The sequence below is a fragment of the Bombus pyrosoma genome, linkage group LG3 (assembly GCF_014825855.1).
Source record: "Bombus pyrosoma isolate SC7728 linkage group LG3, ASM1482585v1, whole genome shotgun sequence".
Lineage (NCBI taxonomy): Eukaryota > Metazoa > Arthropoda > Insecta > Hymenoptera > Apidae > Bombus > Bombus pyrosoma.
In genome coordinates this window covers 4429129-4452304 of record NC_057772.1, presented here as the reverse complement: position 1 = coordinate 4452304, position 23176 = coordinate 4429129, and the positions used below count along the sequence as shown (strand labels likewise).

General features: G+C 42.5%; 1 protein-coding gene across 3 annotated transcripts in view; it reads left to right on the top strand.

Moving 5' to 3' along the window:
- Positions 1-23176, top strand: part of LOC122566138 — an 83187-nt gene that overhangs the window by 40496 nt on the left and 19515 nt on the right. The window contains exon 1 of one of the 3 annotated variants that reach the window (XM_043722962.1): positions 22400-22520. The exons of the other annotated variants lie outside the window; for them this stretch is intronic. The gene's annotated coding sequence lies outside the window, so the exon portion shown is untranslated. Of the gene's footprint in view, positions 1-22399; positions 22521-23176 lie in introns of those variants that run through there. 3 annotated transcript variants of the gene reach the window in all.

Here is a 23176-nt window from a genome sequence, read left to right as displayed (position 1 = left end):
ACGCAAGAAGACAAATTTTAAATCCCAAAAGAAATTTTTATTTCACATTCGATGAAAATTCTTCGGTCATTTGCATAAAAAGATATTTAACCCGGAATGGACGAAATTGTGCCGAAACGGTCACATAAGTTGACAAAGTTGGATTCGCGGACAGCGGAAAGGAAACGAGTATCCTGAAAAAACTGTCAGGTCCTCGTAAAGAAGGAAAGTCACGACGTGTCCTTGCGCACGCATGATCATTAAGGCCATTAAGCCTTATCTTGGCGAGGGAGACGCCACTTAAATACAGACTTTAACGCCGCGTGGCGCGAGAACCAAACGAAAACGGAGGATCCGCGTACTTACACGCGTGGCCTCGGCAAGAAGCGTAACATCAGGCCGGTGTGGACGCACAGCCATTGAAAAAACTCTGCCTCTTCCAGGTATACTAAATTCTTATTAACCTAGCCGTTAATTGCGACTATTCTAACTTCAACCTACGATTCTATAGTTTCCGAGGAAGGTGAAAAGTGTACAGTGAAAGTAAAAAGTGAGTGTGCACTTTGAAGGCACAAAATTGCTTGAAAAACTCTTACATATATGTTGCATCGAAAATAAAAGATATGTAAGAATACAAATTAATGGCAAAAAGAACATAGGTAAGCTTATAAATAAATCGATGTGTATTACGCGAACCTCACTTTTTTAAGTGACTCTACACTCACTTTCGATTCTCACTGTATATACATATATTTAATTTGATATATTCTGTCAAGTATCTATTGTTTTCTTTCAATTTTTTATCGAGTATTGAATCATTCGATTCAATTCGATCGTTTATTTTTCTTTTTTTTTCCCAATTGGACCGACTACAATTAATTTTCATAGAGAATATTCTCTCACGTTTTAAGCTTAGGTTTTTTTAAAAATATTCTTTGAAAATCTGTTTCCTTCTTTTATTCGAATTAAACGCGAGCAATTCTCGGTCAAGGAATTCAGGTGAATTCACTTTAATAACGAATAAGTAGAATAGCATAAATCGAAGAATACGATCCTCGTATCGTGGATCGTTAGTGACAACGCACCAAATTCACTTCGATAAAGAAAACCGGCGCTTTTACCAGCCAAGAATCACCATTCTGCTTTCCGAGAATTAATGGAAGGTTAATTTCATTGGATGACGTTCATCTGCTTAGTTGTTAGTCGATTACACGGCGATACGCGTCAGCCATCTAACAGACTTCTAATCTGTGTTTGACCGGTTCGAAACGACCGAACGACACGAGAATCGACCGCGTGGAGCACGATATAGGTGTTGGCTCATTAACAAACCCGATGAGCGGTTCATTAATGAACTTTATACTGCTTAACGGAGTACCGTTGTTGGCTAGTCAGATTCTCTGACGCGTAACGAAACGCGACGTGCTTTCAACCGACGAAACGGTCACTTCAGATAAGAAGAGAGAAGGTGGTTTACGATCGATGCGAAGGAATGGCGTCCCCTGGCCTTTCCCCTTCTATCAGCATCGTGATTATTCCTGCGTGGAAAGTGGCGTTGATTGGAACGAGGAATGTTCCCGGCTAATGAAATTTAATTGCCGACGATTAAACGCCGTATCTTCTCTCCCTCGCCTTTACTAGCCGAACTGAAAAGTTTCTTACCTTTCGCGGGAATACGTGGGACGTTTAATTGCGTTTGAGTACGCGCGGATATGCTAGCCAGATCTCGATTCGATGTTATCGTAATGCAACGTCTGTATCCATATTTGTATCCAGTTTTGCTCGATTTTTCTACAGTCGATTTTCGTTCCTCTACTGGTTTTTTTTTTAATCTGTTAGGAGAATTTATTTTCCCTATTTTACATACCTACCGTTAAATCTCGAGGTTCCGAGTTGATGGGGTAGAAATTGAAATAGGAAATTCAGAATTTATTTCTGTCTGCTTAGTTACATCACGTAAATTGTATAATTTATGGAATTTATTCTACTGGTTCTTTCATATCACCACTAGAGAGAAACTGATATACGTATGTATGAAAAATCCATTTAATCTTGCTTTATTGCAACTATATACATCCTCTGGCTAAGCTATGACTATTACCGTGTTTTCTTCGTGTTTTGGATCTTTCGCTAATTTTTTCCTAAATTCATTCCGAAACTGTAACTACACGCTAGAATTGAGGAAGTTAATATCGCTTCCGCAACTCTGAATGTCCAGTAAAATAACACATAACTTGCAAGCATGAGCCATCCTCAGGATTACCTTCGCTATGTTGACGTGTAAAACAGCTTTATCGATAAATCTGTTAGCAGTTCTAGGACGAAATGCGCACGTTCTCCCAGCTTAACCTTCTTTCTCTCTCGTTCTTTCGGTTACAGCGCTACAACTATACTGAATCAATAACTCATTCAGACAACTTACTCCATCGTCAAGCCTATCGATTCTTTGAACATTCTTAATTCATTGTCAAACACCCTGAGCTCCCTGCGATGTTTTACAAGACGTATTACAGCCAAAATACGTAAAATAAACGACAGATATGCGAAAGGCAGGTTCGCATAGTCGTATCTTGTCGCGGCGTTGTCGCGTGGCTTCGCGACAAAGCCCAGGGTCACGAACTCCGGTTCGTGCAGTAAGGAAAAGGAAATCCGTGGTCTGGCGTTCGGCTTCGGGCACCGCGGGTCGTCTTGCACCGGGTGAGACAAAACATTGTCCGCTCAGCGGGACACGATGTTTCCAGGGGCGGTAGGGCCGGGGGCGAGGTGTGCTTCAAATTGATTTGTTGTAAGTGATACGCCACCCTCGGTGAACGAATGGTACAATAATTGGGTACATAAACAATGACCGATGAAACAATTTCTCATGTCGGTATGGGCGCTGCGCGTGTGTCTGTGTTATAACGTGCCTCCACCGTAATCTGTATACCTTATCCGCTATAATTGAACCGCCTTGCTGGAAGATAGCCGTTCAATGAGATTCGACGTGCAAGCGCTCTAGCGTATATTTTATCGGGAACACGTGGGATCGGAGTATTAGACTTGTTCGAGCGTCGTTCGAGGCACAGTGGCTCGCCAAACTATTCCAACGCTTATCATAAAGAACTTTTACGTACACGTATATCGTATGAGCTAGACGAAAATACGTTTTATGAAGAATGAAGCAACGAGTCGTATTTTTTACGTATTTACAAGGAGTTCGCGGAAAAAGATAATCCATACCCATATTCGTATTGCGACTTGGACGAAGTTGACATTTCTTTAAAATTTCTAGTAATTGCAAGAATCCTACCAGCGTGACAGGTTCGAAAGTGAAGTTAACTATTTCGAAGAAGACGAAGAGAAAGCTTCCGAATCGATTCTCTAATTGTTCCTAACAACGTATGAACAACTATGTCGTTAGAAATTTCCGTTTGTCGTAGCACACTGATTAACCGTGTTCAAGATCACGACACGAACGAATCTCGCGAAATTATAATCGTTAAGGATCACAGTCGATGCTGTGGTTGGATCTGTGTTTCTATAACGAAGTCCACGATCGTGTGATTAGCGATCGTGTGTACGTACAGTCACACGTAGAAGAACCGAACGCAAGATCGTCGGGGTACGACCGTGGTATCTCTCGGTGACTCGGTAGATCCCGTGAGTTTCTGTATATGGCCAGCACGATTCTCTCCCTGTCTTTGCCACCCACCAAGACGAACGATAGCCAGAGCCCGGCCATTAAACTCGTAATTTGACGTACGTCCGTTTCCGAGCGAAACCGGCGATTCCGTTTGGATGATCGTTTGGAGAACTGGCAAAGAGAGAAAGAGAGATGAACGCACAAAACGTGTAATGCGACTGAACGTGTAAAGCATGATAAATAAATCGGTCGGCCCTCGTTTGTATAACAACGCTCGATTTGTATCGTAATAACTACACTGTGGTATTTGTGTTGCGATCAAAGGAACCGTGTTACTTGTATCCTGACGGAGAAATATCGTGCGCGCACGTGAAGTATGGATTACAGTTACCCTCTCTTTCCACCAGGCCTGTTCAGCTCTATCGGGCCGTCTTTCTCTCTCTTCTTTACAAAGCCTCCCCGATGCATACACGTATACGTGAATACACTTAGGCACTGTGAAGGAAGGTCTATACGAAAGGAAAGGAGCGGAGAGCAGCGAGCCGATTGATAAATTAACCGCGCGTCGAAAATTTCTGAATGTGGAGCAACACGGCCCTGTCTCGAGTTATCTGCGATCGATTAATTTACGCTGCGCGGCTGGAAGACATTCCCTTACGGTGAAATTTACGAGCGTCCCGCGATCCAAGGTCAGCCCTTAAGGATTTATTCGCGAATTCCATCGAGCATGGTGAGAAGAGAAGGAAAGAGAAGACGAGCGAAACAAATAAAGAAAGAACAAACATCTCAGCTATCGTCCAGTATGGTAGAACCATTTGCAAGTGGTGGAGAACGCCCCGTCCGTGATCTATTGCATAATTGGACACCTCCTGGTGGATCCTCGTGGCTGTGTACGAGTCGAAGATTACGGGGAAAGTTGGCTGGGCTTCGTATACACAGTACGCAGGCCACCGCGCCATGATCCGACAATCACGTAAAGCCAACAAACTCTACCCTGTCTTCTCCGTCGCCCCGTTCATCGGCCCTTTCTGCCAGCAACATAAATTTTAATCGCTGCTCCCATTCGCTAATACCGGGTTTGCGGTCACCGGAAAGAGCTGGCGCGTTGACGTTGACGCATTCCTTTGTGTTCGCTTTGTACGCGTGTAGAAACGTGTGTGTTTCGCGCTCCTGATCGACGTAATAACGCGAACCCACTCTTTCTTTCTGGCTTCTTCTGGCTACGAGTGGTTTTCTCCTTTTCCCTCGCTGCTCTCCTTATTCCGCCCCCCGTGTACACGCGCGTGCTTATTACGCGACTGACAAATTAACGCGAGGGAAGGATGCTGAATGTTGCGAATAGAACTGTGGAAAATTTCTTTTCTCAGCCTCGGTGGATTCGTTTTGCACTTCCACTCCGCTTGATAGATTAACTCGTGACTCTGGCTACGAGAACCTGTTAGCGAGGATCGGAGAGTATTCTCGCGTAGATTTGTCGGAGATGACGCGATGCGTTTAATGGAAGATGCTGATGATCGTGGAGCACGGACGTTATTCGTGATTTGTTGGCCGAGAAGCTGTGATTAACTCGATTTTGTCGATCGTACAGAGATATCGTATGACTATAATGATTTTTTACGAGGAGATATAGCGTTCCTCGCCTGTAATTCTAGCTAAAAATATGGCAGGCTCGAGTAGCGGATTCTTTCATTTTTCCACTCGAAATGATCGGAAAGGTATCTGTTCTTAAGAACTTATTAAGAATTCAAGTGTGAGCGTATCTAGAGACGCATTGTGATCAGCTGAACTGTTTAACGATGCACAGATATCGTGTAATTATTCCATTTTTCTTTACGAGCAAGTACAGTCCTCCTTACCTGTAATCGTAACTAAAAACGCAGGTACGCTTGATCATCGTATTTTTATATTTTTCGATTCGAGATGAAATGTCTTTTCTCAAGAAATAATTAAGAATGCGAAAGAGAATCGCGCTTCTAGAGATACGTATCTGTATACCAATGCATCGCGACTTTTCACCAGCGTAACGTTACTACTAATCCTATCAGATGACTTTTAAAGTGCACTTGCACGCTAAGAGGACCCGATCCAGATCACGAAACACGAGCGAGATCATCTCTCCATCGAACGAAATATATAATACGTTTTCCACGTAATATCCGGCGAGATGCTTTTCGATTTTCGTTCAATATCCCGTCCAATTATACGCGGGCCAATTTCGTTTATACGATTTAATTGGCATGCGAACGACCGCGCGTATAATTTCCAGTACGCGGTTAATCTTGACAACGATGTAAACAATTTCATTTTTGTCGAGTGGAAGAGCGGCAACAGACGCGAAATGATTCACGAAAACGGGCCTCTCGCGACGACTACGGACTCTTCAACAGGACGGGGAGCAACGAGGCCAGGTGTAGGGGCAAATTGCGTAGCAACCGTGCCGTGGTATCTCGGATCTCGCAATTACTTTTCAGGCACGAAGCCAATCTTGACCCGTTCTCTCGAAAATGTACACACACCGGTGGAGGGTAGAGAAGCTTTCGTGGGCCCCTCTTCTTGCGTTCCAGCCGCGCAATCTTCCCTTTCGAAAAAGATTCGAACAGCCAAAAGAATGGATCGAGAGAGATCGTGCTACGCCCTTCATTCAGTACGCTTCATACAGGCCACTATACGCTTTGATATATCAGCCACTTCGTATCGCGGTTTTTAAGAACCAGAAGACAGAACGTTCGCTTGGCCAATGTAATTTGACTCCGATGAACGCTTTACGCTTTAAACGCTTGTCAGCAACGATATACGGGACGCTTCCTTATCGATGGCACCCGCTTTCGAGAGCCCACGGGTTCAACGTTTCGTGATGATGATGGCCCCTGCTACGATCGCCCGGTTAGCCTCGTCCCTTTGATGGACTGATACCAATCTGATCTTCCAGAGTAATACTCGTTAATTAAAAGTATAGGTGGAAACATAGAATTAATCGGTTTCCTTCTAGTCTCTTTTTAACCTTGAAATACTATAGTATAGCCGAGTAATGCGTTTCTTATCGTCAGCTTTGTTTCAGATAACTTTGAAAGATTGTAGCTCTCCGTTCATCGAAAATTTATGCTTCAGATTGAATGAAAGTTTCTTAACTCTTTCCGATCTGAATTATCTTTCCAAAATATTTTTTTCCAGATATGTAGTTGCCTCTCGAACTTTGTAAAGTGGAAAGATTGTAAGAAATTTGAAAAAAAAACGTATCTCAGGCTAAAAGATTTTAAACGATTGCAATTTATTATTTTACGACGTTGTACGTAGTCTTGAAACCCGTAATATCAATCAAGAAGGTTAAACACCTGCGTTGAAAGAAAATGTTGTAATCATAATGTTAGATAAACAGGTTTCTCCACCGACATTTAAACGACTTGAAATTTTTGTGGGTTTCGCGAATGAAAAGTCTCGCGGGCCACCGATCGCGAGGAATACCCTGGCTATTCGCCAACCCAGCCACCACAATGAACATGTATCAAATTTATGGTGTACGGTTGTGGTACCGTGCGGTTCCGCCCACTCACACTCACGTGCACGGCCGTGATTTATGCCGCTCGTAAAGCAACCTCTCGAGGCAACGGGCCCCGCAGAAAAATTATTTCGTATTTCCATGGCGCGAAATGCACCTAGCAGTGTGCCCCACGTACCGAGATCCCAATGTCCTTGCTTATACTATCAAGCCACGACCTAATTTCTCTTTTCTCTTGGTCTTCTCTAATTTCTGAATTAAATCCCTGATCACGCATATTCTTACTAAATGTTATAACACATCGAATTCAAATACGTTCTAAACTAAACACGTTACAAATTTCCAACGAACCCGTAATCTGATAAATCAACTGCAATCGATCAAAACTGAATTGACGTGATCTAAAAGTAGAAAAAATTCTAGTCAATTTACAATCTTGAAGAATTAATTCGTTTAACTCTGGCTCGCATGAAATATTCAAACGATCGACTAACCGTAGTCGGTTCAGTTCGATCCTGAAAAAAACCTGAAGGTTCGTTATGGGAACTTCGCGAGCTCCCATGGCGAAACGCATTTTCGTTTGGCGAGTGCAGCCCGAGGCAACTCTCTCACGCAATCCCTACGAACCGACCAACGACGACGAGGCGGCCTCTTAACGTCGAAAGTATGATTTACCGCCGTCTCTATCCTCGATCTACGTAATATGTTTACCATGCCGGTTTGTCAAAGAACGTTCTCCCTGTCTGACACGTTCCCTCGCGTTCATAATGAATTATCCTCTCATCAGACTGCGAGGCATTATTGGTTTTGCATCAGAAAGGCTCTCTCGGTTGTTCTTCTAGTACTACAAACTTAACTCTTTATAGTTCTGCACGCAGCTAATTTTCCCATCGACTATCGATTACCTCGCTAACATTTTCTGATAGAGTTAATTAAGTAATAAAGGGGTAGAAGCAATCTTCGAGGAGAATTTCTATCGACATGTACAATCTATCGTTGCGAATTAATTTCCGGGTAATTAAAAGTCTGTACATCGAAAATAGAAATGATTGATCTTCCAGTGTAGATATCTAATATTAATACAGTATTATTTACTTGATATTAAAACTATTGACTCGAAGGTACTTATTTCGTATATCAACGTAGAAACCAACGTTCTAAAGCGACTTATATAGGGGGATGCTAAGAAAAAGCAACCACGAGATGAAAATAGGAGGAAAATATTCTTAAGTGAAATACAGAAACTCGAATTAGCTCCAAATAATTCCAGTATTCTCGCAGTTGTTCTCGATTAGCACCCAGTGAAGACTCTTCGCTGGATATGGAGGCCGTTTCGGTCGAAGAATCATCAGTCGTGTTGAAAGAATGTTGATTTTGGCGTTGATATATAGAAATCGAGGCCACAAGGTGAAAAGAATCTGGCACAGATAGCAACTGACTGTAAACAGTCCAAACAGGAATATGTGCTATATTAATCTACACTGGGTGCAAATAATTACACTATGTGGCAATGAAAGATTTTAAATGACATTCTTCCTAGTTGTAATTACGCCGAATTAAAAACTTTCTAGTGATAGGAAAGTAGACATTTACAATTAGGTGAAAAATGCCTCAAAGAACTGGATTAGTGTCGCTGACGTTGTAATAGGTGGCACTGACTCGTTAAATTGGAATTTTAAAGAAATGGCATTTCACGTGCACCGGCCTAATCGTATTAAATTTCGAACACGTGTTCCACTTGAATTGGACTTCTCTATCGAGCTGGATGTTTCGTCGATCTCGAGCAAACAAGGTTGCAAATGTCGCCATGTGACTGCGTTTTATCGTTCGAGTAACGTACGGTACCGTTTCACCTTTGTTTCCTGTGGGAGTGAAATGAGTCCCTGTCGCGATGTCTGTTAGTGGGAATGTACGACTCGTTCGGTTTCGAATCGCTTTACCAACATGCAACAACACGCATTCTTCCGACTTCTGCGCGTGTCGTTTGCTCGTGTGCTCTGAAATTTATGCATGGAAGTCGCGAGGGAGGTCTCCATCTTGGCGAACATGGTTATGCTGGGACGCCAGCGATTTTTTTTCATTTTAAATTATAGATTTTAGATCTCACTGTTGGTATAGACATCAATCTAAATCGTGATCTTTCATTGTCAAGCTGTAAGACGTAAAAGTTCCTTCTGTGAAACGAGTGTGACGTGTCTCGGAACGCTCCTCGAGATCACTCGCGAACAATAAGTTCCGTTAGAGGCAGAGAAAGTAGAGAAAAGCATAGGTGAAACGATAAAACTGCGAAAACTCCTATTACTGCCCTTTATCGTACGGTCTATTCGCTCTCGGTTCTCACAGTACAATGGGTCAGACTAAGCAAACCTAACGTCGAGATACTATGACGAATTAAATCGTTCGGAAGCTATACTGATCAGTTCTGTAAATTGAAAAGTATAGGAAAAAGTGATCGTGTTCCGAATATTTTTTTAAATTTAACTTAGAATCTATTTATATCGACGATTCTGTATGTAGAATAATGTACGTATTAAATAAATTAAAATACGTTCTCGCTTCTCTTCGACGTTTGTTAAATTTCGAGAAACACGCGTCGATCCACGGTACAAGAACCTGCAGGCTAAAACGTCCTTCCGTTTACAAGTCTGAAAGGCTGTGGCTCGGATTTTTGGAAGCGTCCATCTTGGATTTATCGCGTCGTCCTACACGTGTCGAACAAGCTTTTCGACGTCTACCCAAGGAGGCGAGTGGATCTTATGCTAATGTTCGATTTGCACCGGATGCATCGTCCGGCTGGTTCTCTTCTGCCCATTGCTGAAGCGTGTTTCCTGCCTTTAATGCGAGTAACGTGCCCCCTCGACGATTCACGTAAGAAACTGAAATAAAATCGGTTTCTCAGCGCAAGACTAAAGTGTAATTAAACATAATAAATTTACCAAGTTGACTTGTTACACTTCCTTTACCAATTCTATTAACACATCCTTTAAACGAAAGTAAAACGTTCCAGCCTTAATGAACTTGTTTTCTTGATCTATTAATTCGATTAGTCGATTCTTTAAAGACATCCATAAACGACCCAATCTCGCAATAGACCTCCCTTTCTAATAGACTCATTAACAACCACCGGAAAGTCACCGGACGATTAAAAACGCTTTGAGGAAAAGATAAATTTGCGACATACGAAGAGAGAGAGAGAGAGAGAGAGAGAGAAAGAAACAGAGTGGATGGGCAGCTTAATGGAGGCTAAAAGAGAGGCCATCGGAGGATCAAGCTGTTCGCGTGCATGCGGCGCACACGTGAAACGTCGTAAAATTAGTTGGCGCGAAAGAACGGCTCGAATTCGTGGCGTTTACTCTGGCGCATAAAGCGCGCGATAATGCTTCTTTTAAACCATACCAGATGATGCCTCGTCCGGATACGAGGATTTACGTCTGGCTATTCGTCGAGGCCACTCCTGCCGCGGATTTCCCTGCGTTTTAGCTGAGATACGATCCTCTTAACCTCGAGTAACCGTTCTCCCCAAAGCTTTCGCGGTTTACCATTTGCCAATCTGATTTATCAGGGACATATAATGGCAGAATATGGCATTGCATCGTTCGACCACCGTGTCGATAGTCCGGGAGGACTATGAATACAGAAAGATGCGAAAAAATCCTAGTCACGGAGGGATTATCGCTCGTCGGGAATAGACGTCCTCTTTATTGGCCGGTGCATGTAGATCGTATTGGCTACGTGGCAGAGGCGTGTAGGATAGTTAAATTAGCCCCGAGTTTATGATACACGCGCCTCGAGACCGTGACGGGCTCATTACTCTGAGAAATTGCCGCAACGGGATGGCGAGCCAGCAGCTAGATGATTGTGCCGCTAATTGAACTATGAGGATCATCGATTGGTTTCTTCTCGATGAGCTTGCCTGCACATTCGGATTGAGAGTAATTTTCTCGAGGTGTAGATCCGTCGTCCGTGCGAAGTCATTCTCGATGAAAGAAGAAGTTCCTAAGGTTAGAAGATAAATATATCAAATATTATATACAGCGTTCATGCAAATTTTACGACGTCGAATGATAACTTTGTTTGCTATGGACCTCATAATCTTTAATAATTTGCTTCCACGGTCATTCCATGCCCGACTTTAATCGCGATATATCCTTCGGGCTATTTCGAGTCCAATCGTATCTACCATCGGATCAAAAATCTTCTTAAGCTTCAGGAAGATATGCGAGAATTGTTGTCAACATGTTCTATGCTGGAATTCGTCTTAAAACATTCAGCATCTTTGTTCGTTGAAAATAGAATAAGATTAATCCTTTAAATAATAGCGTGGTCCAAGAAAAATCCTCGAGTAAAAGTTCAAATTTGATACTATACGTTGTACGTTGTACGTTTCTTCTCCCCAAAAAATTGGAAGTACGTATTTTTTTGAATTTGATACCATGAATATAGGAAATCTTGAAAACAAACAAATAATTATTTTCTAAATCGTTCGTTCCGAGTTCATCGTTATTTTATCGTAACGTCAACGGGGTGGAAACATAAAAATTCCGACATCGTATAGAGCTTCGTGCGAAGAGACTGGAAGTTCTTCAGCGATATCTCCTTATCGATGAAGCGGAGAGTATCGACTTCGACTTGGAGAGTTTACGATGGACCACGTGGTCGCTAACGATCAAGTACGGTGCTGAGACGCTCAGAAATCGATACGAACGAAGAAATGACAGTAGCATTGACGGGGCGCTGCAAATTCCTCATGAATAATTCATGGGGCCATGGTGCGTTGACGCGAGCCGCTCGCCACGTGGTAACTTTGTGCAACCTAGTAACAATTTCTTGCACCGAGCAAAATATCGCCGCTGGACAGGATCGCTTATCAAGATCACCGGCCACGAGTGACATTTGTTGGGATAATTGAAACATTTCTTCGATTCATTTAACCGTCCAAGCCGGCTGTCCAAGATAATATAAGCGCGGTTATGTTGGTTTAGAAGTTCTTTCTGTTAAACCAAGTATAATATTTACATTATAAGTATTTTTCGTTTTTACAATTCTCTTGTTTTACAATACTACACCGTAAGATACGGTTATTTCAGTCAGATGAGTTTGAGCGTCTTAAAAGGAGCTTAAGCTTTTTACAGAGCAATTAAACTTGCTGCCTATATTGTACACTGCTAGACAAGTCTTCGATATAATAAGAAAGAAATGGGAAAATATCGTGTACTTTAGATTCAACAACAAATAAATATCGAAATGTGTGCTTGAACGAACCACCCTTGTATCATAAGGTCGTTTCATTTTTCTAATTTTCGATATTTGTTTGTTGCTGAATCTAAAGTACACGATATTTTCCCATTTCTTTCTTATTATATCGAGGACTTGTCCAATTTTCGATGAAGAACGATATCGTAAGAATATAAACGTTAAAAATTATAATCAAATCTTCAATGTAAATCTTCGGAGGTATAAATATACCATTTCTTGCAGTTATATCATTTTTTGGAAAAATGCACGTTACAATACGCGTTTCTCTGTTGAGGCCCCCACGGTTAAGAATCACCAGTCATTTCGAAGTAATATTTTCTGCAAAGAATATTCCAATGAGTCGGCATCTACGGATAAGACCGCTTAAGTAGTTTTGCCCCTTTCTGCGCGCCATCGCGTTGGTTTAATCTCCAAAACAGAGTTACAAAGACTCAGAGGGATCGAGCCAGTAATTCAAGCTAAGAGGATACGATTAACCCGACCGTCGCTCACAGTATCAAGCCTTGCAAAACGAAAAAGCCTTACTGCCAGTCTGCCTACGTAGATTCCATATCAATGAATCCTTCCATCGTAAGGCACGACCATACACCCTAATCCAGTATCCGTAACGGAATCGAAATCGCGTGCACTGGAAGACTAGGAAACGAATCACCGGTCGACAAAAAATCTCTACTTCATTAGTACCATAAATATTAACATGGAAAATTCTGATCCACGCTACGTGCACGCCACTATATTCGAAACATTAATCTGGATTCCACTGACCGGTTTACGATCGTCGTGTTCTTAAACATCTCGCTCTCGTGGATGTTGGAAAATTGGTTGATTGCCCTGGTAATGTGTACAATAGCGTGTAAAAATTTTGGATTATGGGTAGCTCGATATTTACATATTGGTAAAATTATTTACTTTAATCTTTAGAACTGACTACGTACATATAGTGCGTTACTATGTTGCATATGTATTTATCTACAACGAGACTCGATTACGTTATTGGGTACGTATCATTTTTTCTGCCTTGAGAGTCAACTGAGTTGTCGTACATGCTTTCATTTATCTACAACGATACTCAACTATGTCGCATATAGTACATTTATCTGCCTGACATACATTTATCTACATTTATCCACTAAGCCGTTAACGTTTATTTTTCTTCGTTATGAAGATCAATTATACCATACTAGTAACATGAAAAATGCAGAGTAGTTGAAGATTAAAAAATCAAAAATATCGAAGATAGCTATCTATCCTAGATTTGCTACAAATGAAAAGATGCAGTGATACTTATCTTTATCAAAGCGTGACGGTAAAATGTTTAACCTATACATACACGTAAATTAACCATTCTATTTTATTTAAAATATAAATTACTTTAGATGGCCCAAACTTAATTACAGAAAGTTGCCGAAAGAAAAACGAAAGTTTAGAAGTAAATGAAATTTATAACAGTCAAGGCCAGCTAACAAAGAGATAGAGATAACGATCCGCAACTTTTGCAACCATGGTATACTAGCGGAAAACGAGTAAACCAATTCCGCTAGTCTAACATAAGCTTCCGTATCGGCACATGCGCGATCGGCTTACATCCTCTTCAGAGAGCAGACACGCCAGTCGTACAGGGGAATCGGGACAAAAGGAGGGCCATGGGAGTCGCGCACATGTACCAGCGCGTGGATGTACGCCATATTAATTACAATGATTTCCTGCCACTTATGGCCGAGCGAGATTTAAATTATAGATATCCAGCGTGGCGTGCTGGGGCGGGGTGCCCGGACTCACCATTCCTGATTACAGGGTGTACGCGAGCATTTCAGGAATCAGACTCGCGTCATAACTCTCGGGTCATGGGTCAATCTTTACTCCCTTCCCCCCTCTCCTCGTCTTTTCAGCCCTTCTCCCTTTACCCCTCAATCTCCCCCTCCCTGCATTCTCCTCGTCCATGTAGCAGCTATCTTCGAAAATCTACCGTCGAATCGATCCCCCGATGATTCGTTTCCCTTGGTCCTTTCAGATGCTGCCGCCATTCTGTGGTATGCGGTATACCTGTTCACGTGGAATCGCTAATTACAAGATTTTCTTTCTGTTTGAGCTTGATGAGGATCTGGTGGTCCTCTGAGAACATCATCGCGATCGTATAAAGAGATCGATATGCGATACAAAACTTGATGGATCATTTAGAAACGATGAAAAATATCGAGATCAGTTTTACTTTTAGAAGAACAAGGCGTTTAGCTTTCTTGCGAGCTTGAGTTCCACATTGATCTGAAATTTGTAACTTGAAACTTTTAATAGGATTTCCAGCTTCCAACGTTTCAAACATTTATCCAATCTCCACACGAAGATGAGATTTTAACAGACTTATAACCTTGATCTTTCCAAGATTATATCTTTCTTTAACTTTCCTATAAAAAATGAAACTTTCAATTTGACCTTAAGATTCTAAAATCAGCATCGATACGTATGCAATTAAATCCTTAATCATGCACCTATATATTTACTAAATTAAAATCTTACAAAACGATGTGGTTGACCAGTTTTTACTTCTAAGAGGCTCAAATGGTTAGTCTTACGATAGTCACAATTTATAACGAACAATATAAGTTTGGTTCTAGCAGTAGAATAAATTCAACTTTTAAACACGGTATTTTCTGTTACGATCCAAATCGCTTTTGTACGGTTCAAAGACAGCTTTTCCCCTTCGCACGGCTTTAAAAATAAATTCACGCGTGTTGGTATGAACGGAGCATTCAAGCGTTAAAGGGGATTCCTCGTCAAAGGAACTTTGAGCGGGAAATAATTATGCCGCTCGCGAATCGCATAATAATATGCAGTCGCGCGCGCGGCTCGCGTGGGTGGATTCGCTAAATTTCAATCTACCTTGGCGGGCGTAATGTACGTCAACCGAATCGTCATGGCATGACGTGCCACGTGACGTCACGACGCGTGTGGTCCCTCTTTCGGTTTATTAAGTCCACCCTCGGCGAAGAGCCCGCGGGCGCCACGATCCCACCATACAAAGAACTCAAGGAACGCCGGTGAAACGGGATTAATGCATTAATAAAATTACCGTACCACATTTCCTACCTCTTCAATGCTGGATAAATCACCTCACGTAATATTACCGCATTTAAGTCGAATTTCTGGAAAAGAAGCCCGTAAGTCAGAACGGAGGTGATGATTCAGTTTTAGTTTCCTAATATCAGCTACGTTTGAATTAATAATTAGCCCTCGGAAGTCAAAACGGTTAACTCTTTCTTAATTTCTACATTTCATCGCACCAACATGCGATTAATGTTCGATTCTCCGGAAACAAACAACTTACTTGACCGTAGGATGTTGATAATTTTCAAAGAATTCAATATAGCTGATTGATGAACAAAAGTTCCACTGTAAATTTGAAGTTAAATTTGCGATAGTTCAAAAAATTAGCTTAAGTAGAAGATTAGGAGAGATTGAACGTTAATATTAAGATCTTCCGTTAACATCTTCGTATGAAGAAAAATAAAAATATTAAAAGATAGGAATACACTTAGTATGTCTAACGAACTACGAATTGTCTTGAATCTTCTCACCGTTAGCTCGCTAATTGCGTAGAAATTGCACGGAGGAGAAAATCGTGAAGCGCAGTCGGAACAGCCTCGAAGCGGTTAATCGCCTCGTAAAACGTTCTTTTCGCGAGCGAGCCACATTCAATTACCATTTTTTCCCATTGCAATGGAATTTACAATAGCCCCCAATTAATACGATGATAATTCGTAAACTTTCACGCGGTTACGCTATTCTTTATTTAGCCGTGGCGTCAAGCAGAATTCATTCGCAAGTTTATTATCTACGCACACCGACTTACATCGTTAATTTCGAAGCCACGCCGTGTCTAATTATTATTAATGCCTGACCAGAGCTTTATCGACTACAATTTAATCGTGCTTCAACTATACTTGTACTCCACCACCGCTATCTTCCTCGTCCCTTCTTCTTTGCGCCCTTTCTGTTTTTCCTTTTCTCCCTTTCTCTCTCGTTCGTCCTCCTCGTGTCCTGATCTTTCTTCACGGGGTGGAGAACCGTTTCGAGTGGCGAGCTTTGATTTATGGCGTCACGCTGCTTAGAACGATTTGTCATGGCGGTATCGTCGAAGGAGATTGTCGCCGTGCAACGCGACAAGCTTCACAACTCGAAAGTCCGTTGTATCCTACGCTTGGTCGCGCTTACAAATCAGTTCGTGCGCGAAAACCGATGGCAAATTGCCGGGTTCTGACGTCTTCCTTGTTCCGCTCCGACCACACCAACTATTTAGAGCAGTGAAAATGATGTTCTCAAGTGTTCTCCGCTGTTCTTTTTCAGATAGAAACATGGACGATATTGCAAGGATTAATCATTTAAGCGTGTACGATTTTAATCTCTATTAGAATATAAAGCGAGAAAGAGATACATAATTCTCGATTGCATAATAAATTTTGATTAGAGATCTAGATCGAGCTTCATACTTTGTAAGCACAGTAAGTAGCTCTATAAGCTTTAAATTATTCCAACGTAACGATATTTTGAGTCGAATCTAATTGCAGTTCACTTGCGGATGTTACGGACATTTGTACTTGCATGTTTTTTCCTTAAACTGCTGATTTCTCATCGCACGATTTTCAAACTAGCAAAGACAAGTATCATCGACCGAACCAAACGTTTCAGATCACATTTCCAATTATACTTGTCTCGAATCACCTGCCGATTAATACTACGAGTATCGATGCTAACATCCTTTGCTCCTATCAAGCTTTCTACCAAAGATTTTTTTTTTTTTTTTTTTTTTTTTTTTTTTTTTTTTTTTTTNTTTCTATTCTTGTGTTGATCGTTTCTGTAGCCAGCCTGTTTGGGTGTGTTGTTATTCTTTCTCTGTACCTTTCCGCGTATCTGGTGATCTCCTCCTTGACCGTTGGTATTCCCAGGTCCTTCCGTATATCCTCGTTTCTAACGTACCATGGGGCGTTTACTATTGTTCTCAGAATTTTTGATTGTAATGTCTCTATTTTCTACCAAAGATAGCGCAATATCGCTATAGCACAGTAACATTTTTCTGAATTGATATAGAAGACATAACAATTCCCAACTTTTGGCGAGTGAGAAATTTGTAGATTTCTCAGTTCCAAAGGTATCAATAGTTACATACCCCCATAATTCCATAATCAATAAAATCATGGCAACGGTTGAGGACAAAGTCATGCCAAAAATCCCCCTATCGAACATGGCAATTTTTATCGATACCAAAAGATGACAAGTTCGACGTTCGAAAGCATCTAGATGAGAATTGGATTAACAACCGTAAGGATCTTACTCGGTCTCAGCATTTTTCGCAGAAGGGCTCGTTTGTAGGGCTTTGCAGTTTATGGGCGGTTGTTTACCACCCGGTAAATGTTATGCTCGAGTCATAACGTATATCTTGGAAGGCCGTGAGTCCCGTACGGGACGACCATTAGCCGCATTCAATCACCATTACACGCTGGCGCGCTTTCTACGCCTGCTTGCCCCTTAAATCCTGGCCAACGCCGACAAAAATATCGCCGTCGACGAACCACGAAGACGACAAAGAGGATAGCAACGATGGACTAGCACCACGTGTTTACCTTCTACGCTTGAGAATCGAAAGTTCTGACTCATCCTCTGCGGTCAAATCTTTTCTTTCGACTTCCACCCTTATTCGTGAAGCAGGTCAAAGTCCTTCGCTGACTTACAAACGAAGGAAGTTCACTTCACGTAAGAGGATATGACGTTGGTTCATTGAACTGATTCTGACATTGATTCGTTACTCTGATCGCAAGGTATAAAGTTGCAAGTTGATGTAGTTGATACCTTTTTATTGGCAGAATAACGATAGTACTCTACTCGCTGTTAAAACGGATTCAGATCAAGGAACTAATAAATCACAGAGCTTCGAAGATTCAACGAAATACTACGCACTTGTCACGCAGTATGGTCGCAGTTTAATATTTCCTTTTTATCAACTTGCATGCAAGACAATTGCATTCAAGGGAAAGACCATAACATTCGACTACATACAGTTCCTGGTCAGTGAATTAGAAGTTGTGATCGATTCCACGAATTCCACGGATCGCACGTAACAGGGACGAAATCCTGACTTCTCCGAAATTCTCCATCGCGAAGGGTGAATGTAAAGTGCTCCCCGGCGGCGGTTTCCGCCGAAAAATCTCGGCGAACAGGGCCTGCTGGCGTTCGGGGGCGGCGGGTAAGGCACGCCGGAATCCAACGGCGCATTTACACGCGCGTTTCTTCGCCGCGTACAGAAATTACGACGCGGAAGAGAGGTCCGTGTGATCCCGCCTAAATGATGGTTTGGTCGGAAGGTTTCGCGGTAAGGAGGATTTATCCTTCGGTTCGAAGGTTTACGCGTTGTCGCCGGCCCCAAGAAGCCCCATATGTACATCGCCGATGGAAAGGACGCGCGGCGTGGCGTTCGGATTCGTTCGGGTACGATACAAATTTCGGCACCAGACTCTCCAAACCTGAGTGCACCGCGTTATCGAAAAATTTTTCTTTGTAGTGCTGTGCTGGCCATTAGGGCGCCCCGTTTCTTCAGTGTTGCTCGACGACCAGCCGGTTGGCAGGCTTTCGAGGAATATCGGCCGCGAAAAAAGACGAGACACTTTAACCGCGAGACGAACAACCGTATACCGTTACTACATCAATCTTCCGTAATGATGCAAAGTAGAAAAGGACGCGAGGAACGCACCTCCAGTACCACTCGCGATCGTTAACCGACTCTGTTTCCGACCAGATGACTTCGGCTTTTCATTTTCGTCGTACTCGATTTACTTGATTAGTTATTGAAAAGAAACTTCTCGCCGAATGATTATTTGTATAGCTTGTGGCGTTATGATTTGTTTCTATGACTTGGTGGGAGGGTGAAATGAACGGGTTAAATCGAAAAATTAGTTGAATTTATTTGGTATTTCAGGAAGAGAAAATAAATGGGCACGCGCGATTGTGATTTTATTACGTTGCTGGCTTGCATAAAACGTCCTTTTAAAATGATTCGTGTCTTTATGAAACACCACATATTCCTTCAAACTTTGATCAACAACTGGAATAACTCTAATGAGTTCGACGTCCAATTACAATTTCATCGTATCTTTGAGATCATAAATCGTACGTAAAAAAGAGCCACGTCCAACGCGTAACACCGCGAGAGTTTCAAGCATTTTATTCCACGCTCCTCCCAACTCTAATCGACAACTTCGAACGTAGAGTAACTGCAACTACAATTTCCGCCATTTCTTCAACTACGTCCCATTCGCTCCTCGAGCTGCCCCAGTTCAAACCACGAATACCAACAATCCTGCAAATTACAGTACGTGCCAAAAAACGACCGCGAGCCAAAACAAGCTGACATTCAACACGGTGTACCATGAAAGCTTGAAGCTTTTTAATTTCCCCTACTGGCAAATGGTACCGGGCCGAAAATCTCGTTAAGGTGAAACGCGTGAACAAATAAATAACATTTCGAGCAAGAGAGAAACAGGGAGAGAGGTGAAAGAGACTCGGGCGTATTGGGCGGACGTTCATAAGCTGCGGGCTGGCGAAGGGTCGAGGGCGTTCGGTCGGGTAGGGGGCGAGAAGGAATAAGGCGGAGGAGGGCCCAACGACCTCTGACCTCCCTGGGAACCACCAAGCCCTCGAGGGACTGTTCGAGAAAGAAGCCCAGGAATCCGGCGGACCCACCCGGCCGAAATACTTCCACAAGAGCTGCCGCCGCCTCGAATCGGTAACCTCGAATCGCTTCGTATCGCCATACTCGATAAAACATCGATCGTGAATTAATTTGTCCACCGACTAACCCGACAACCCTTCTCCATACTAATTTAACGATTTAAACGTTACGGAATTAGGCTTCGTCTTCGTTCGTATATTATTTAATCGCAGTAGGGTGAAATATTTAGGTGAAACAGGAAGAATAATTGTTAATTTAAAAATTCGTTGTAAACGAATGAATTGTCAATGACCGAAAAGAAATTTCACCTTTGACTGTTTCTGTTTTTCGAATTTTTATTTTTTTAAGGAAGCGACAAATATTCAACTCGATAAAGGGTGGTACGATATAGTACGACACACCGATAAGTACCTCGGAATATTTTCACATTTTATTCCATAGAGAATTGTGAGAACGACCGTGACTGTTCTTTCTATTTGATGAATATTATCGGGATATGGATAAGAATCGACCATCCTCTTAATTTTCTATCGTGATACACGCTGACTTTGACATTGCACATTGTAGCCGTCAAATACTCGCAACAATACGAATTAATCGATGTTCGATCTGCTTCGTTAAACGTTTCGTGACTGGTCGAGATAACTTTACCCCTTCCTCGGCTGTATTTCGTTTCGTTTTCGTTATCTTCTCTTCGTCGAACGAACGATCACGTAGCGTACAGCGATTTTATTGAGCCGGGATCGCGAAATAATCGGCCTGGCTGAGAAATCCTACCGAGTGTTAATGATTTCCTGAAGATTGAATCTGTTCCCCGTAGGCATTGATTTCTCAGTGGTTGAAGGAGTTCTTATTAGTTAGAATTAAATTACAAAGGATGGTGGAGATTGGTTCTTTGGAAAATAGGAGATCCGTTCAATTTCTCAAAGTCGAGCTTCAGCCCAGTGTTTGTATAGTAGGAAAAGGAGATTAATACCGTGTGATTATAATTTCCAGCGTATAAAGGACAAAAAATTATTTGATTCGAAGGGAAGAAAGGTAGAAAAGAATGTTTCAAAGAGGGTCCGGGCGTACGGTATCGAAATCTCCCTAGGACAACAGGATGATCGATATAGACTTCAAAAATCAGCCGTGGGACAAAGTAAGCCGGCCGGTGCGCGTAATAAAAAAGAAACTGAGGGGAACGTTACCTCGAGGGAATTTCGAAAGGGTATCCCTCCCCCGTTTTTGTGAATCGTGATACCCGGCAATTACGTGGCACAGTCACGGTGATTGGCTGGGTCGTTTTCGCGGGAAGCATGGACCAATCGAAGCACCGGTATGCCTCCTCTTTCTCTCTCTTTCTCTGTTCTCCTAGAGTACTTGCTGGCAACGAGCACGCTCCCGCCTTTAGTCTAGTCAGAGAGCTGCACCTGTGAGTGAACCTGTAGCGTGCACCTGCAACCCGAAATCTAGCCGTGTGTCTCACCGACTCGCCGCTCTTCGTGGATCCAACGATCGTGATCCCTCGAATCGGCCCGGAGATCTCCGGCAAATTACATTTCCAACCCACCCCCCTCTGATCGCTAGTAATACACGTGTATATAATAAAATAGGAGGGAAAGTTCTTCGACAGTGTATGTTGCCTCTCGAACGAGAACAACGGAGAAAATATCCGTACCACGTCTGGTAATGACTCGGTGGACGTACGTTGCTCGGTGATCTCGCACGTGTCAGTGAACATGAAGAGTATTGTGTCGGAGGATGTTTTGTCGGGCCACGAGGATGATCGAGTGCGCGATACGATGAACGTTCGATGAACAATAACACGGTCTCTTTGGTGGTCTTACAGCGTGGAGGAAGAACCGAAACGGTCCTTTGCTCTTCAAAGTCCAAGCTTTTAATAACTTTGATCGGGAGGGAAACCGTGACATTGACTGTCACACGGTGACGTGCACACAGTCACCTCGTTCGATGAGCGAAGAAACGTGGTCGCCGTTGGCTACACCGACTGAACGTGTCCTAGGGAATGCAGCGAGGGGACGCGAAGGAAGAACAAGGGGATACCGTACACTGGACTAACGAGTTTAATAGAGAAAATCATCGATGAACGCTGGTACCGCCACGCTAGTTACGCTCGATAACCATATAAATAAAATGGAAATGTAAAGGAGCCGGATGCTTAGCTAGACGTAGCCTGGGCAAGAAACGATGACACGGACAGAACGGCATGGATCACCGTCAGTGGATCGTGACGATCCGCATTCATGGATCCCCGGCGACTGTTAACGACGTCAGACCGTGAGATCGCCAATGATAAGATCGTACGATTCCGTGTGCTGTTATCGAGCCGCCTTGCCCATCGGCCTCGTTAATCAACCGCTCTGATTACCGGTTAAATGTTAATGAGTTTCCGCGAGATCGTCGTGGACGGATCGCCGTCGATCATCCACCGAAAGAACTAGAAACAGGTAACGTTCTTTTCGTGTGACATGTCGATTGAGACATCGTCCATCAGCTGCGGTGTAAGAAATCGTAGCAGACGATATGTGACAGTCGCGTTTAGCTGATTTCGCTTTGCCGAGTTAATCCGATCGGATTCCTCGCAGTGAGATCATCGACAAGAAGCGATTTTCCATCTTCTGTGCCTACGCAGGCTCTGTCCATCGTCCCCGGAGGCATCGAACCGTTTCTTTTCCATTAGGATTCCTCGTAGGCGCATGCAAATTCCGGAAATACCGACCGTCATCCTCCCTTCCAAATCATCGATATAAGTTGGAATAGAAGTTTATTTATGCAGATTTTGAAATTCATTTATATGGAAATAGGAATAGAATGTTTGTACTTTTACGATTCTGTGTTTTGATACAAATGAAAATTTAAATTGTATCACTGGTTTTTATGTAGTAGAATACATCTTAAGACTTCGACTTACAACATCGAATTGCACTCGCGATACAGAAATTGTACTTGCGAAAAAGTTTACCTTCGCCTTTAATTCAATTTCGATCTCAACTGCACCTTTACAATGACAAAGATATTCTCCACTTTGCGTCTTATTACACCAGTCCATAGCCAAAGCTTGTTTTAATATTTGCTACAAGAATTATTGAACAAAAGATAAAAA